Below are 17,283 nucleotides of genomic sequence, written 5' to 3'. Positions count from 1 at the left end.
CTATGTAGGCACAAGAGACAAATCATTGCCTCCTTCTCTGGAAGAATAGGTCCAAAAAAGGTTACTTTGAAGGAGTAATACTCTTTAAACATCCCCTTCCTAACTTTGCAAGTAATACTGCAGAAGCCTTCAATACAGATGCCTCCCCTCTTTTAAGTGAGTGTCACTAATATCTGTCAATTGAGCTCATAACACCATGTGAAAGTTTGTTTCACTCAGATTGTCTCAAATTTTAAAGGCAGTCCCAACATGGTCAAAATAAATGGCTTTATTTAAAGCACAGCAACCATTCCCCAAAATCTTATTTTACTCAGTATGTATGTACATGTTTCTGTGCATCTTTATCAATAAATCAAATATTCATCTTAAATTCAAGAGTGACAACATGAAAGTCAAATCCCTTCTCTTATTAAAATTGGTAGAACATTTTCTGACAAGATAATGATTGCCACTGGATGTTTCAACAACTGTGCTGCAGTTATCATTCTAGTTTTGGTGACAGAAAATCTTTTTGACATTATATAAATTAGGGTATAATGTGTTAAATTACCATCCCAGCAGTGGATATAGGTCTAAAAGAACAAACACTTAAAATCTTGAGTATCTGATAATCAGAAAAGGTAAATTATTAAAGGTCAATTTGTCCACTATGTATATATTTCCCTGATAAATTACATATATAAAATAGATATTTTGCATTCTAATTCAAGGATTTTAAAATATAAAGCCTGAATAAAATCACATTGAATTGACTCACCCTTTGACTATAATTACCTCTTATTTTTTAGCACATTTAGCTGACAACAAAAAAAAATCTAACAAAGGACATCGGGGTCTCTATCTCCTTTGGAAAAAGAAGATATGCAGATGTGCTTTCTTTGCAGTGTTGGTGAAATTAAAAGAGTGGGTCTATTTTCTGGGTTAAATGCTGTTAGATTTATTGGCACTTGAATAAGCAAGAAGAGCATAAGAAGTTGTATTTCTGTAATTGGAGAAATGTTTCCTCTGAAATTCTTGGAACCAAGTTTCCCAACTTGTTTTGCATCTTGGCTTCTGACCAGATCAAAATATTTTGTGTTTGTGAAGGCCCCGCTGAGACTCTATGAATATGGCTGGACAAATTGGGTACGTTGGACTGTATTGTACTGATTATTCAGACTGCTTAAATGACATGGGCTGTTTTCTCTAGTTTTTGTAATTGAAACTCTTAATCTCATTTCTTGAGTAAGTACATGCTTCCTTTGTACATTGTGGGGCTTTGGAAACCTACTCTTTTGGTTGGCTTGGAAATTCAAGAGTGAACTTCCTGGAAGTAGACCACCATTAAGAATCCAAAGCTAATGGAGGGTTACACCTACCCAAACACCAAAGAGCAAATACCACCCAAATCTAGAAAAACTGAGGAAGACATTTCTTTTCTATGCGGTGATATATGCACTGTGTATGTATATCAGAGTGTTGTTAGCCTACCGAAGGCCATGTTATTATTTGGCTTGGACATAGTCTGTCACGCAGTCCTAGAGCTAGGCGGAGAACACCAGCTCTCATTCCTAAGACACTGTTCTTTTCCCTGGCTGATTGGCACTAGTTCATATTTTCACAGTCAAGCACACTGACAGAGAAATCTTCCTGGGGCTTTCTGAAGCTAGAAGGCAAAATATTTCATGTGAACTCAGTTGATACTTCTTGAAACAGCTGTTTTGGAAAAATGACACGGAATCTGATAAAAGTATGTCAGCTTTTTTTAATGTCAGAAAAAAATCCCTTTGAGACAGAGCAAGATCTGTTTTTCCATGGCTCGTTGTAAAAGCCAAAGTGACATTAGGAAAGGACTATTCTGAATAAATAATACGTCTTTAACTTTGAATTTGTAAATATTTTTACAGTTTGAAAGGATACATTAAATGTCAGTAAAACAAAAGACTTTATCTCAGTGATGAAACTGCTTTAAAAATAATTTTAAAAACTGTTTTATTTTCAGTGTAAAAGCCTACAATTTACATAGTGATACTAGATTAATTTCTAGTTTAATGCAACTGCTTGTTTTTTAACCTTTGAGATCCATGTTTAATTAACTCTTAATACTAATATTTGCAAAGAAATTGTTACAAAATGCATATGACAATTGGGAGTTGTGCCATATTTTTTTTCAGCATAACTAATTTAGGCTATTTTTGAACACAAAAAGGTGATTAAAAACACTCGTTATACACAATAGAAAAATTTATTCTTAGAGAAAACAGGAAGGAGTTATTGCTGAACTAGAGTAGCTGAGCAACTGTTAATATATTTGTTGCACTAACTTAGAAAAACATCATTGGCTATTTAATGATTGCCAGTATTGTTTCACAGTGTGAATTACAGTCTTGAAAATTGATACTATGTTAGATTTATGTATTACTTTACTCAATAAATATAAATGCTTAATCAATATTTTATGGGAAATGAAGTGTATACATAAATGCAAGTGTAAATACTGAGAACCTAAGTACAGCACCTCACAGACTTCTGAGAAGCTCAAAATATCAAAATATCAAAAATATCACTCTAAGATATGTTCTTTCCTAGAGAGCTTCACTCTCAGCATACCTAGGTCATAGAACTTGTGCTGACACAAGGCAGAATCATAATGAAAAAACATTGCATTATGTAAGGAATGTTCATGGAAATTAAACATTTAAAAAATTTTTTTAATGCCTTAGTAATTGTCTTCTTTCAAAATAGCCTTGACCTTTAAAAAAGTCAAGTAGTAGCAACACTAAAATCCAGATGAAAGAACTGACACCTAAGAAAGTTAAATGATGTTGTAGGTAATAGCAAGTCTCTATTCTATTCAGTTAGGAATCAGAACTTGGCTGTTGGGCATTGAATATTGCTTTCTTTTTACCTCAATAATCAGAGTGGCTCCCTGTCAGGGGGTTCACTTCTTCCATTCAATATGCCAACTTGAGAAGCTCCAGAAGAGAGGCTGAGAGAATTTAAGTACCAGGCAAACATGCATCTCTCTGGGGTGGCAGCAGTGGATAGCAGTCAGCCTAGAGCCCTGAAAGCCAAGGACGATGAGCAGACCTTAAAGAGAAGGAAGGTCACCAGTCTGTCTCTGATCCAGCTTCTGAAAATCAGCTAAATTGACCAGCCTCATCCTCTACAAACTAATCTTTGGTGTGAATAGCTCCAGACCTAAGTTTTTCAGCTACCCAGTTTCTCGGCCATCCAGGCAGCGGGGAAAAGAAGCCTCCTTTAAAACTGTTGAAGCAGGGATTTTTCCTGGGCTGGAGGAGTTCCTGAAGACATCACTTCACCCTCACTTGCAGCTGGAAGCGGCCTGGGCTCTGACCCACGTTGCTTCAGGAACTTGGGAGGAATCCGACTGATATCCATGAGGATGTGGGTTCAATCCCTGGCCTTGCTCAGTGGTTTGGGGAATCCAGCATTGCTGTGAGCTGTGGTTGCAGATGTGGCTAGGAACCTGTGTTGCTGCAGATCCTGTGTTGCTGCGGCTGTAGCACAGGCCAGCAACTGTAGCTCCTATTTGACCCCTAGCCTGGTAACTGCCATAAGGCATGAATGAGGCCCTAAAAAGCAAAAAAAAAAAAAAAAAAAAAAAAAAAAGATTTTTAGACTTGAATATTAGTAAAATTGACACTTTCACTTCCATCTATCAAATATAGTGTACTAACTACAAATACATACTTCCACACACACCTATAGGCTATTGCCCTGAAACCCAAAAGACCTGAATCTGAACTTTAGTGAGGTAGTATTGAGTAAGATTATTTCAGTGATTTTCTGCTGTGCAAACTTGTGACCTTGTGGTTTTCACACACTGAAGTTGCCCAAACTGGGGAATCCTAGAAGGACAAAGCCACAATGGATTTCTCAAGAAAAGGAAAGTTTCAAATGCATCACCTTTAGTTTATGGGAAGAATCATAACTAAGAGACAGAACTAAGGTAGAGATGTATTATAAAAATAAAAAAAAAAACAGAAACTGGTAGAAAATATAAATAATCAAGGTCCAACTCTATTACCTTTGTAAGACAAAAACACGGATTAAATGTGTAGATCAGAGAGGCAGTGCCTAGCAATTCCTCACAGGTTGAACGGAACCATCTGTCATAACATTTGTTTGTTTACCAAAATCAGGTTTTATAGAATTTACCATCCTTTTTCATTCATGGCAGGTTTTTCCTCTCAAAAGTCTCGGAACAACTTTGGGATACTACAATAAAGCCACCGAGTATCATGTAATAATTTAAAGACATTTTATACTTAATGTATCTACAAATGCTTATTCAATAGTTTTGGTGGGATGAAGTGCTGTTTTATATCTGATTAGTGAGAGAAAATTTGTTAAGTGAGATACTTAAGACTATAGAAAAAATCTTAGCAGGAGAATGAAATATATTTTACAGAGCAAATGTTTTTAATATATGATCGTTTCTTGATATAATGGAAGCATTCCTGACAACTTTTTTTTTTAGTATACACATGACGTAAAGCAAACTAATCTGTTTTTCAGAGTATTTTCTAGTACTTTAATAAATCAATAATTGGAATGCATTATATGCTAAGTATTTTAAGTTTCTCTTAGATAAATTGTGCATGGAGAGAAGATAAAAGTGAATTATCACTACTTTCAAATAACACAGCATCAAAGTAATTTAAGAATTACCCTAGTCTTAAACAACAGTGGAGTTACTGACTGCATCATTTCAATGTGTTAAATTTCAATGTGTTAAAAACTTATCCATGAATACATCTTTTATTAGATTAATTTCAATTAACTAGACATCAGTTAAATTAGATAAAAATTAATGTCAGTTTGTTTACAATACAGCTGAGGACACATTTGTTTCTTTTGGTCTTTCTCAGTGAGTTACTGTGTGAGGTTGGTTATGTGAAATTGGTTATTTAACCTTTGTTATATTCCTGATTCACTTCTTATGAATATTCTTACATCATGTGATAAATTTTGAGTTTTGGCGAGATCATTGCTAATTTTATTCCAACTATTGTTAACAAATCATGTTAGATAAAATATTAATAAGTAAATATTCAAAATTTATACATGGACTTTTACATCTCTTCTTTGGTATATTCATCAGTTTGCAAGAGTACCCATAGGTGTGGCCAAGTGAATCATGCTATAGACCTGGTCTTGCAGTCAGAAATACAACACAGGTAAATGTATCTGTAATGCTGCAAGAAATTCCCTTGGGTAGTGCAGTTACATATCTTAGGGGAGAAATGCTTTCTCTCTCACCTAATCCTTTAGAAGACAACACATTCTCTGGCATAGAGTCTGCTAAAGGGGCGGGGTGGGGGGCGCTTCTCTTTGCCATGTGTCTTTAGCCACAGGAATTAAAGCAGTTTTCCTTAAGGAGTTGGAAGGACTCAGGGATCTCTCTGCATCATTCATTCACCTGCAGCTCCAGCTCATGCACTTACTACCGAGGATTTGCTATTTCAAACAAGACAAAGTCAAAGCCATAAGGAAAGCTTAATTGTCCATCTAGGACCAGTGATTTCATGTTCTGATCTGACGCAGCTTAAGATTCCAAACCATAGACTCTACCCAAGTCTTATAGCCTCCCTCAGCTTGAGATAATGAATATATGTTTGATAGCAATAGACTGATTACAGAATGGCCAAAATAATGCAACTCTAAGTCCATTTATTTTCTTACTTCTACTGTTTCCAAAGATGGTTTCCATATTCCTGGTATTTGCTAGTTTCACTAGATTCAATGGCCACTTGGTAAATTGTTTTGACAAAGCAGTAATCAAATTGTTATGATAGTTCGTGGTAGATTTTGAAACTTCCCTACCTTGTCAAAGGATTCTTTTCTTAAACCATTAATCCGGTAAGCCAAATATTTATTTGGACATGTCTTCCAAAATTTTGAATTCTATTCCTAAAACTTTTATTAAGTCAAGTTGTAAAAATTTTATTACAGAAGACTTTCAATAAATACACTAGAACATTGTAGTCAGAATTTTTTATTTTGCCAATCAATCATCTATCGCACTTCAGTTGAAAAACAGATTTTTGTGTGCTGCTTGCAATAAATTATAATCAGCCAATACTTTAAATGTTGATATTTTGTTCACTATAAAGATTTGCATTAATTTACATTTTAAAGTTGCATTTAAATAGCATTTACTTTGATTACTGAGCTTTTTTGATGCCCCCTAAATTTTTATACCCAAGCTGACTACTCTTCTTGCCTCTCCTACTCTTGGCCTTATAGCAAATAGTAAATTGCAGAAACAATTGATTTTTCTTTAAAAAGAAGCCTGATTGCTGCCAGAAGAGTGCTTGATTTAGGCTGCAGGTGGAGTAAATCACTATTTGATGAAATTTATCTTTAAATGAGAATGCAGAGTAATTGGCACTTAATTAACATCAGTGATAAGATGAAGTAATAAGCCTATCTTTGAGTGAATAAAATCCATGGATTTTTATAAAACTCTACTGCTGTTTGTTTCTAATCCAATGACCTTTGAATAAAGCTTTATGATATATTCAACTTATGTCCCCATATTGGGTTATTGACCAGATTCTAGTATTGACCCAAATCTTGATATTTCTTAGATACTAATTATTAGTTATCTTCAACTGTCATCCTCTTTATCTGAAATGAGGTACACTGTGCATACTATATTATTTATACTTCTATTTAACTACTGTACCTCAAATTTTACTGGCAAAATATGGTCATTTAGATTAAAAGTAGTGATGGATTTTTTCCTGTGGATGTTAATGCTTTTGCCAAAATCTCATAATTCAATTTTTTCTGAAATTTTCTCAACTGCGACCCTAAGTAGCATCTCTCGATCATGAATATTGCTTTTTAGTTAATATCAGTTATTTTATGAATACTCAAAACTTCACTTTATGTGAAGTTAGCCTCTCAATACATAAAGCGAATACAACTACTTTTAAGTGTAAATATCACAATTTCTAATAAAAAGCAATACATGTTTAATTTAAGGGAAACATATTTACAGATTAAGAAACAGAATAATGGAAAACCCCACACAGATAATCTATCCAAAGAGAACTGTATTTACCATTTTAGCACATGTTGACTCTAAAAAAAGACATAGTAATTTACATATTGCTGATAACCTGATTCTCTTCAAGACATCTCATAAGTTTATTACATAATAAACATTATAATTAGTGAATGATGTTTTCCTTATCATCGTATTGTAGCTATTGGCTTCCTTCACCTGCTAAAGTATACTTAAGATTCCTGGATGTCTTTTCATGGCTTGATAGCTCATTTCTTTTTGCACTGAATAGTATTTTATTTTCTTAAATATTATAATAGTTGTTTTTCTATTCACCTACTGAAAGACTTCTTGGTTGTTTCCAAGTTTTGGCAACTGAATAAAACCTACTATAAACATCCATGTATAGGTTTTTGTGTGCACATAAATTTAAACTCTTCTGTATAAATATCAAGGAGTGAGAATTGTCAGATCCTATGGTAAGAATATACTTAGTTTCGTAAGAAACTGCTAAAGCATCTTCCACAGTCTCTGTACCATTTTGCATCCCCACCAGCAATGAAAGAGATATCGTACTGTTGACGTCCTCTCCAGCATTTGGTTTTGTCAGAAGTTTTAGATTTTGGCCATTCTAATAAGTACATGGTGGTATAATTTTTTATTTAAAAATATTTTGTGGAGTTCCCATTGTGGCTCAATGGTTAACGAATCCTACTAGGAACCATGAGGTTACGGGTTCCGTCATGTAGGGTCACGGGTGTGGCTCGCATCCGGCATTGCTGTGGCTCTGGCGTAGGTCAGTGGCTACAGCTCTGATTGGATCACCAGCCTGGGAACCTCCATGTACCGCAGGTGCAGCCCCGAAAGGACAAAATGATCAAAAAAAAAAAAAAGTATATATATATATATATATATATAGTGTGTGTGTGTTTTCCTAATTGCGTTACTTCAGTTCATTTATTCACGCCTCATGTTAAGTTTACATTAGATATTTTTATATTTCTTTCTAGTAGGAATAAAATCTTTTATTCTGTTATTGAGTTTTGAAAAAAATGGGAAAAAATTCTTATTTATTTACTTAGTTTTTATTTATAATTAACTACTAAACTCTCTCTGGTTCTAGTAGATTTTACATTATTTCTCATTGATTTTCCAATAAACAATTATATCATCTGATTATAGCATGATTTATCTTCTGCATTTCAGCAATTAATATACTGATTTATTGCATTGTTTATATTTCCAGAATGATATTGACTAATAGTGGAAATAACATGTTTTACTGTAAAGTGTTATGTAATGGTTTTCTTTAAAATAGTATGTAATTGCTTCTATTATTAATTTTTTTAATTCTACAACATAATCTGGCCACAGGACTCAATTTACATCTTTCTGTATTTATTCCATCAAATTTAGTGCCTGCCTTCTTGGTACCATAAGTTCCATTGTAACATTGTTTTAGTATTTCAGGAAATTATTTGGTCCTTCTTCTTTCCTATTACCTAATTTCTTGCATTTATAGCAAACTTACTTCCTTTTGTGCCCCTCATCTGCCACCCTTACCCCAACACAGTGACTCTGAAACTATTTTAAGTTCCTGGATGTTAAGAATGTCCACTCTTCCTGAAATCTAAATAATACATTTGTCATTCAGTAAATGCTGTTAAATTGATAAGAATTACATCCTATTTTAACGTAACTATGTCAAAAATAGATGGTAGATGATTTTTGCACAGGTACAGAAGTACTGGTCCTTAGATTTCTGTCCTATTGGTGGAGGTCAAGGAGCCTGATTGTATTCCTTTTTGTCAATAACTAATTGTAATGACCTTAGGCTCCTTAATTGTAGACTCTCTCGATTTCCTTGCCTTTAAAGTAGATGATTAAGCCACATAATAGTTAAGGTTCCTTCTTGATTGAAATTGTGGTCTGGACATCCTTATTCTCACCCTAATACCTCACTTCCCTGTCAGTTCATGCCACCTTTATTACCTGAAATACAGTACCCACTTCAAACCCACTACTCCGGAGTAAGTGGACATTTCCTCTCTGATTTAGGTGTTTAAAATGTATTTATCAGATGAGATCTTATAATTTAGAATATGTGATTTTCATTTCAGTAAGTGGGTAATTTACAAAGAGTTTTGTTTTATTTGCTAAATTAGAGGATAGTCTGTGAGACAGACAATTATAAATTGTACTCTGTCAAGTCAGATGCCTGAAAATAAATCTGTGTATCCAGGAGATAAACAGTCTTCATCCATGGCCTTTCTAGCACTCACCCCATAACTATTGGGAATATATATCTAGAAAAATATTACTTCAGAATAGTGTTAAGACATGCACATATCTGCCAAATTCCAAATACTGTTTAATCATGGTGGCAACAGGTATTTTATTTTCATAAGTAGAAAATAATACAATACCCCAATTTACTTGTAATAATAATTCTTAGTAAGTTTTAAAAAAGCGTTTTCCATTTAAAAACTGTTAATCCATAGTAAATAATGAAGGCACTGAGGTAAATTAACTATAAGAGCAAGTTTGTATTTCTGATTTTGGTCCCAGTTTTAAGAGAATTGTTCATTGTACTGAACCTTCTTTTAAGCAAATGGTTATTTTGCTCATATGAAGAGTTAAAAATGACGCTGAAGGAGGAAAAGTTGCTGTTACAGCAACAAGGAATTTTGAATAAGACATCAATGTTAATATAGAAATTGATATCTGTGTAATAGCACCATTTTAGAACACACTGTGGACTTTCTAAATGTTCCTGTGACCTTTAATTGTTTAAATACAGACAGTCCTTGACTCACAGAGGTTTGACTTAAGAATTTTTGACTCTGAGAATAATGTGAAAGTGACACACATTCATTAGAAATCGTACTTTCAATTTTGCTCTTTTCTGTGGCTAGTTCTCTGGGGCGCAGTCCTCTTTCCTGGGGTTCTGGGCAGCGGCGGATCCCCTGCTCCTATTCCCATCAGCCATGTGATCAAGAGAGTAAACATCCTAGATCTTTAAACCATTCTGTACCCAAACAGCCGTTCTGGTTTTTTTTTTTTTTTTTTTTTTTTAATTCAGTACAGTATTCAATCAATTACATGAGCTATTCAATATTTATTATAAAATAGGCTTTGTGTTAGGTGATTTTTGCCCAACCGTAGGCTAATGTAGTTGTACTGAGCACATTTCAGGTGGGCCAGACTAAGCTATGATGTTCACTTTATTAAATGCTTTTTAACATGGTATTTTCAACTTACAATGAGGTTTTGGGACATTATGCCATCACAAGTCTACAAAGATTTGCATATTATTAAATAAAATGTTTCAAGGTATTCTGTCTTCCCTATTTTATGACCTGTGAGATAGTAAGAGTACAGTTTAGCACTCTACCAGGTTCTTATATCTTTCTGGCTGGAGAGGTCTCATCCACCATCAAGCACTTTGCCCCCTCTTCCCTCTGAGAAACAAGAACATTTGGTTTAGAAAACAGTAAGCAGCTAAGGAATCTGTTACTGCCTCTTTCTTTGCCTGGCACAGTCTCACCCTAACACTGCTTGTTTTGACTTTCCAAGGGAAGGAGCACGACAGCCCTGTCACTCAAGAAGAACAATAGGAAAAGGTGAGAAGCTTTATTTTTTTATGACTTTGTATAATAATTCACTTAGATTAAAAAACTGTGGATTTTTAAATCTTCGTCCAGGAAAGACTTTCTGTATCACAGAACAATTAAAACGTGAATATGCCACAGGTGCACTGCTTCAATAGCATGGTGGTTGCCAAGCAACCATCAGGACTCTTAGTTGTTACAAATCTCTCATGGCTGGAGAGGACTACTGCTCTCCTCCCTGACACACCAACAGGATTGTTGAATCTCGTTCTTATTATTTTGTGTGTGTTATTTGTTTGAGGCAGCAATAGCAGCAAAACATACTCAACATCGGGGAGTAAGATGTCTGCTATTTGGAATAGAGTAAGAGGTCTTAGATTTGGAAATGAAAATTTAATTTGTACAATAATTATTTCAAGGCCAAAATGAGCAACGAAAAGTACACTTATCTCTGCTTTCATATGCATCTCATACCTGAAACTCTCTAAACTCTGAATAAGAGTTTGAATTAGACATGCTATTGAACCCAGTTTATGGAGTGAAAATGATGAGTATGACTAAAATTCTCAAGTTACAAGGCTCTGGGTGAAAGTGATAGTATATTCTATTAGCAGTTCTTACAGAGGTCCTCTTAGGAAAAAAAAAGTGTTTCCTGAGTAGCATAATTTAATAATTGCTCTGGATTGAATTTGAGCTCCCATTGGTCCTTTTGTGGTTTGTACCGTGGAGAGGAGATAGTATACTTGAGGTGGGAGAATGTAGAGCCCCAACCTGGAGGGAGGTGATTAAAAGTGGGGAGGTAGGGAAAAGTTATGATGGGCAGGGGGATGTCCCACAGACACTGTTATAAAAAGTGAAACTTCTTTATGACTATTAAAATGCTCTGTATGAAGTCTGTGAAACCCGCAAATGCTTCATGTGAATGATTTTCATAGCTGAAAGGGAAGTTAAGGACTAAGATTCATATTGTTTTAGTGTAAACAGAAGCAAGGAAGGGACATCCCTGGAAATCAAGAAGCAGAGGAGGCTAGAAGATCACACAATGGAGTCTTAGTTTATATGATAAACAGAACAGGTTAGAGAGAACTGTTGACATAAGTTGTGGTGGACATGAAAGTGCTCCCCTCTTATCTCTTCCACCTGCTTCTGGAGGCCTCCAGTTAAAGCTGCAGCCTGGTCTCTTCCCAGCCAGTGATGATGGGTCAGAGCAGGAGGGTAGGTGGGGCCCACTCCTTCCCAACAAGGGACTCATCCAACAGCAACCTCTGCTCAGTTTACTCCCAAAAGTACTTTCCAGATATCTGATAAAAATTTTCTGGGAACCGTGCTGTGGTCTGAAGCTTTCTAACCACTTCTTCCTTCTCTCTTTCTTTTCAAAGAGAAGTAGTCTGAGGCTTCCCTTGACTTTCCATCCCCTACCCTTTACTTTTCATAGGTATTTACCCAATGATTATTTTGCATACCTATTTCCACCCTAAAAACTCCTTCTCAGAGTAACACAGAGATTAGATTTGAACTTGGCAGCAACTGTAATCTACAGAGCTAGTGTGCGTGTGTGTGTGTGTGTGTGTGTGTGTGTGTTTTAAGTAACCTGTATGCTTCACTAGAATTAGGCACAGAATAAAAAATTATAACCACAAATGGTCAGGGTCTGTTCAAGAGGATATGCTTGCCTAGATGGTAAGATTTTTTTAATAGTAGATTTTAGGGAGGGAGATTAGTATATGAAAATAATGCTAATCATTCCTCTTCCTTTCCATCCAGACACCCAAATCAAAGGGACAAGTTTCCTCCCTTTTTCATGTCTGATATTTGGTTGTTAAGACAGTTGAAACACATAAGTAGCCTAGGCAACACTGAAATAAATCATTTTCTTATTATTCAATTTTTCCTATAAACTATTTTATAACAGTAGTAACACTTTTCTCCCTGGGGAGAAATCCCACCAGATGGTTGTTTTCTCTCATAGTTCAAATATATCTTTCTAAGATAGTCTCAGCATTAGTATATTTCCTAAGGTCTCCTATTCGGTCTTACTCATTTTTACCTTGTTATGAAGGTATGAAACTGATGGAGGAATATTTTTCTCATTCTACTCAGTACATTGAGTTGACTTCTTTTGAAGTACTCCCTGCAGACTTTACAATTTTATTTTTTTCATTACAAAATAAACTATATGATATGTTCTCATTAAAAATTCAAAACTGAATGTATATTTATAAATAAAGGAATTAAAAGCACTCTGCTCCAAAATTCCTGTTTGAGAGAAAAGTATGGTTTAGGAAGAAATATGGTGACAAAATGCTTTGGTTGTCTATAAGACCACACGACTAATGGCCGTTAATTTGTTAATACTAATGGCTTTTCATCTGCCTTCTGAAAGGAATATAGAGACATCTTTGTCTGGCTAATAAGAATTTTGCTAACCAAGTATTGGGATTAGGAACTGAGTAAGAACTCAATGGTCCAAATGACAAAGAAAAGAACGTGATGTATTTAAGTGGAAAATCTAGGACAGAACTAAAAATAAACAAGAAAGGTTACAAATTGGAAAGAAAACCGGAAGAAAAAAAAATACTTGCTATGCAAACACAAGGGATTTTGAAAAAAAAATAATATTTAATGGAGAATTTTTTATATGTATGCTATATAAAGTGTATGGTGTAAACAAACTTGCCCAACTTCCATTTAATACTCCCACCCTGGTAAAGTCTATTTTAGTAAAACAACTTTTGTTAGAATATAATTCAAAGCAAGGTAATTCCAGGATATCCATCAATATTAGACTCTTTTTTTCCTATACAAAATAGTGGCTTATTAATTAATCTCATATGCTAGAAAGTCATTTGAAGAATAATAAGGAAAATCAAAATTTTAGGGAGTCTGATCTGTCACCAAACACTGAATCTAAGGTAAATGAAAACCAGGAACCAAAAAAAAATTCAACGCAGTTCTAGAATCTCATTTCCTATTGTCCTTATATTGGAGGCTTTTATCTCTTTTTGCCTCTCTCTCCTCCTCCATTCCCGTCCTTCCCCCTCTTCCTTGCTTTCTCTGTGACAGCACACACACACACAAACATTCATGAGTTTCTTTAGTGTATGTATATCTTTTGTATTTTTGTATTTTATTTCTTCTTTTTCTACTACCAGTTGATTCAAAACTTTTTCCATATTTCTCATTTTACATTTTTGAGAGGAATAGGATCTTATAGCACTTGCTAATATCATGTTAGGCAAATATTTTGAAACAAAATCACCTTACAGTTGGTTGTTACAAGAGATGAGGGCAAAAGTTAATAAGTTAAGAATAAGGCCAACTTGACAGAGCATTTGAGGCATGGCATTTACCTTCATTGAGAAATATAGGTAAGGTGACACCATTATTGAGGAGAGGAGGGTCTGCTCAGTACCACACTGAACTGATAGGATGACACAGCCATGGGAGGTCAAATGCTGGGCATGCTTACTGACCAGTATAATGAAGGTAGTGTCTCCTTCTGGAGCAAAGGACAGTCAGTCATCTGACAAGAGATTCCAAGTTCTTTCTCTGGAATATATCCCACTGTATGTGGAGGTGTCCCTGGCCCTCTTCCTGACACCCTCTGGGAAATAGAGCTCTGAGAATTGGCACAGTATTTGGATATGACTGTAGGTATGTGTAATAGTGTCCCTGGTCTCTGACCCAGAAGGCTCTTGTCCCCTGTGGACATGGATGGAGCTGCAGTGACCTCCTGTGCTGGCCAGCAGGTAGAGGTGAATCTCTGTCTCATCACAATTCTTAAAGGGTCTGGTGATGGGGAATGGGGGATTGCTGGGGAGGAACATGGACTTCTGAGAGGATGGGTGAGAACCTCATGGGTTGGTTAATATAGTTTGAGGAAAATCCGTGAACATTGGCAATAAACATATTGACCAAAATGTATGGTAAATCAGGTCATAAATATCCTACTGTTACTGCTCACCTACTAAGAAGTAGTCTCAAAGACAACTGCCTGAGGTTGCCCTGCTTCTTCTGCCTCCCTTTGAGGGCAGAGCATTTCCTCACCAATCTTTCAGGTTGTCTCAGGTTTACCTGCTTTAATGGCATTACTAAGATTCAACTAGTACTCTTGGAACTGATATGAGGAGGTAAAGTAATAACTCATTTCAGAAAAAATTAAACAGATGAGTACCCATGCTGAGTGAGAAGAGACAGAAGCTTGTAGCCACTATGGGCAGTAATCAGGTGCATTATGACAATTTTGGCCAGTTCCGTTGAAAGACCAGAGAGGGCTTACTGCCTTTTATAGAAGAATGGCAACAGGTATGCCATTGCTCATCCTCTCTGCAGTTGTTGGCCAGCCTTAGATCTATGCACCCGTTAGAGTAAATTGTCTCAGATATTTTTGAAGTGAGTTCTAGGGCTCTAAGGAAACTTTGACCCTCTCAGGAAGATTTCTGAGAAATGACAGATTCCACTGTAAAACCATCAATGGCCAGCTATTAACTTAGTCCTCTGGATTGTTTGCAGTGCTAACGAAGGTGACCCATTGGCAAGGGAGAAACTGAATTTTAGAAATCTAGATAAATTCTTACATCAACCTGACTACTCTGGGAAATCCCCCGGCCCTTAAATTGAAACCAGGCATGGCTTTAGAAAATGCTGTCATGCTAGTAAGACAGGAGATGGATCAGGTTAATCTGCTTCTCTGCGGTCCCCAAATTCAGGATTGCGAGAGGGGGCAAAGGCTGTGGTTCTAGAGGAAAGCACTATGTTTTTGGCCAGGGCTGCTGAGTCATGAGGCTCATAGAGGTGAAATACATGGTGTTCAGAATGATGACCTATGGATTTTGAAGCAGTCAAAATATTAGGATCTTATTGGCTGAGCTGCACACAACCACCATGTTGCTTACTGATTGGAGCTGCTCTCTGTGTCCAGTGATATGTTCCTCCAGCTGCACTCCTGCTTCCACTGAGTTAAGGGGAGACATCACTGAGTTGAAGGTGAGTCCAAGGTCTCCCTGTGCCCATGAGGGACTGAAGGCCATATGCAGTCCTACTTTAAGCTGGGGCACTTGGGAGAGGGGGAGAACTAAGATGGTTATGGTTCATTGCTAACAGTGGTGAGCTCTCACCACCCCCGCCCCCGACTTAGTACTTGTGAGGTCTCTCCTACTCAGTTACAAGGGCTTGGCTGGTGTCATAATGGGGAGAGGAAGCCAAAATGAGAGTTGTTGCTTCTAGTAGGAATTATTGCATCTTGTGCTTACACTTCCCAATCCCTTAAGTCAGATGTAAGATGAGATTTTGTGATCTAGAAATCATTCTAGTCCATCTTATTATACAAACAATTCTTTGGAAAAGGTCTAGTTTATTTGAAAGAGGAAAAAAAGAGAAATATATATATGTGCTCCAAACCGTCAGTTTCATTATGGAAATTGAACAAATAAAAGTCAGATTAACTTCAAGTGTCTTGTTAACTAGGTAGCTGGCCTTTTTCAAAACAAAACAGACAGAATAAAAACCAACTCCCTTTGTTGTACAATCTGTTGTACAACAAAGTTCTTCAAATATCCTGTTAGTTTATAAAATAGCCAATTACATTGTGAAACTATAGTTAATCTATCAATAAACAATCAATAATTATAAAATAATTAAAAGGTTCCTAGGGGATAATTTATTTAAGTAGCTGCTCTGCAGAGAAGCTCATGATCTCTCTGTAAATCTAGACTCACTTACCAAGGGAAGCGTTCCTTTACACACTTCAGAAGTTGGTGCCCTTGCTCAGTGCTCACATATCCTCCTGTTTAAGAATTTATTACTCTACCTTGTGATGGCATTTCTCTTTAAACAAGCAGCTTCTTAAAGGCAGGAACTTCATCATATTACATTACATTTTGCCACACATTCATACAAGGCTTAACACATAGCAAATGATTCTTTCATTTTTTTTCTAGAGGAATATGTAAATAAACAAATATTTTAGGAAGACTCTATTCTAAACCACCTTGAAAAAAATCATTTGTCAAAGTATTAGAACTACTATTCCCTTACAGTCTATGAAATCAGTATTTGATGGGCTCCTGTTTCTAAGCAAATGTCTCATATATATGTTAAACCAGAATAACAGCTATATCCCACAAGGACGTTAACAGTAAGCCTGACTTTTTTAAAATAAATGCAATAAAAATGCAATAGGTTTGTTTGGATTTACCTCTGTAGAAAAAAAAAAAAAAGCTTTGCTGTCAGTAAAAATGATGTTCCGCACATCTTTGTGGACCACATGGCTGAGCCTTTTCTTGTTACATTTTGAGGTAAGAGGCTTGCTTCTTGTCACCTTCAATTTGACATTTTACAGAAACTAGAAACATAAGTCAGGTAGGGAAACATGTTACATATTGTTTTTTCCCCCTAGCTGACTACCTACCAGTAATCTTAAAATTCAACAATGTCAGATTTCAATTTTGTTTTTCACTGAATTACCACACTCTGTGTTGAAAAAATGATAGCTATTGCTTTTATAGTTCTAAATCTTTCCTATGTGATGATTAAAAGGAAAAAGAAAAAAAAAGCGCTTGACTTGCGTGACAGATGGTTTTATTTTACCTCTGTTTAAACATAATACTTTAAACTTCTTATTGAGTTTTGCCAATTGAGGAGTTGCCTTCCTAA

General features: G+C 35.7%; 1 long non-coding RNA gene across 1 annotated transcript; it reads left to right on the top strand.

Moving 5' to 3' along the window:
- LOC106509055 lies at positions 1,064–16,998 on the top strand. The gene is made up of 3 exons (XR_001306281.2): positions 1,064–1,125; positions 10,595–10,641; positions 15,551–16,998. It is a non-coding gene; the product is annotated as an uncharacterized LOC106509055 (long non-coding RNA).

This window comes from Sus scrofa, chromosome 1 (assembly GCF_000003025.6).
Source record: "Sus scrofa isolate TJ Tabasco breed Duroc chromosome 1, Sscrofa11.1, whole genome shotgun sequence".
NCBI lineage: Eukaryota > Metazoa > Chordata > Mammalia > Artiodactyla > Suidae > Sus > Sus scrofa.
The sequence above is the reverse complement of the archived record's forward strand: the minus strand, read 5'-3'. Positions and strand labels throughout refer to the sequence as shown.